Here is a 1,722-nt window from a genome sequence, read left to right on the forward strand (position 1 = left end):
TGGTGTCCACTTAATGGTGTCCACTTAATGGTGTCCACTTAATGGTGTCCACTTAATGGTGTCCACTTAATGGTGTCCACTTAATGGTGTCCACTTAGATCTAATAGTAATAGCGACCCAGAAGAGTAGCATCCACCTAACAGCAAACGTTTCTAGCCGGACATGGAGGAAAGAAGAAATAATCACGACTCGATCAAGGGACGTAGAATATGCACTCCCAGCCAACTAGAAACATTTCCGCCGTTTGCCACAATGTTGGTCAGCGAAGTACCTGGTATACAAAGTGTCACTGTACAGTTCTCCAGACAAAAGTTGCCGTAACATTTGTTTTTAAACCCTTTCCCGGCAACTGGCTGTAACACAACCGGGGACCTGTTTCAGGTGTATCGATATTTCAGGTGTATCGATATTTCTAACTGCATGTTACAAGATACAATGTTAAGATTTATGTAATCCTCAAAATAGTTGAAACAAATGTGCTCACCTCTCAAAATGATTTTTTTAAAAAAAAGCTCAATCACATATGATCATTTAGATCTTGTATTCCCCGGTCCCTGGCAACCTGGGTGTAACACACCCGTACACTACTTTAGAATATAGAAGAAAAATGTCTTTCTCACTAGGGTAACGACCTTACTTGCTTAAAAATGTATACCATTCATGGATTGAATATGAGTAATGGATAAAACTTTAACAAATATTGACTTTGGTGGTACTTAAAGGTAGTACATATTGTATTTCAGCAAGATTGGTATACCATACTGGCGCACACATACGAACACGGATGTCTGATGGAGATCATTTATAGGAAGCTTAGAAAATACGTCACATGTATACCACGAGTAGCCTATCAATAAAAAGTGTCTTTAAAAGAAAATTCAGAAAGTAGAATAATCCAATACCATAGTCTGTGAACATATTAACAAGGTAGTATAGTCCCAAGAATTAGACCCAACAGTTTGTGCAGGAAAGCACTGAATATTTCTGGTAAATTAGTTTGCTGCAGAGGCTGCAGTTTGACAGTGTCTCGTGGTCACTTGTGTTGGGCAGGCCAGAAAGAACCAGCAGCTGGGTTCTTTTTTCTGTATGCCAAATTTGTAGATCTATAATCATCCACAGAATCCATCATTTTCTTTTTGTATAGAGAAAGGCATCTGTTGGTGACAGGACATGATGCGTAAATGGAGTCCCATGTTTAGACAGTTTCATGTTTTTACTTCGAGATCGTGGCACAGAGAAAGGCTGAGAGTGAAGCAACGGGCTCTCTCAAGCAGTACTTTGAAGTTAAGAGCTCGACTAACAAACAAGAGTTGTGAGTAGGCCTACATGTATTACACACCCAATCGCCAGATAAGATGACTCAATATTTTCATATGGATATAAATAGGTTGCCGGGGAAAGGGTTAAGGGCCAAGAGCTTATGGGTACATTGTACACGTATCATCGCGTTCCACCACAGAATTCTACACTAAGTGTAGAATTCTGTGCGTTCCACTAAGATGCAGCCAAGCCCCTGAATCCCCAATAAGGAACACACACAATGATCCACACGCGCGCGAGGCGTGCACACATGATATAATAATACTAAATGTACATACATATTATGTATATATTTGTATAATGAACAGCATTCACAGTTTCTATTTTTTAATGGCTCACAGAAGAGAAGAAGATGATTGTGTATTAGGAACCGTTCACGAATGACATCAGCTCAGAGGGGGA

This window comes from Aplysia californica, unplaced genomic scaffold (assembly GCF_000002075.1).
Source record: "Aplysia californica isolate F4 #8 unplaced genomic scaffold, AplCal3.0 scaffold01969, whole genome shotgun sequence".
Classification (NCBI taxonomy): Eukaryota; Metazoa; Mollusca; class Gastropoda; order Aplysiida; family Aplysiidae; genus Aplysia; species Aplysia californica.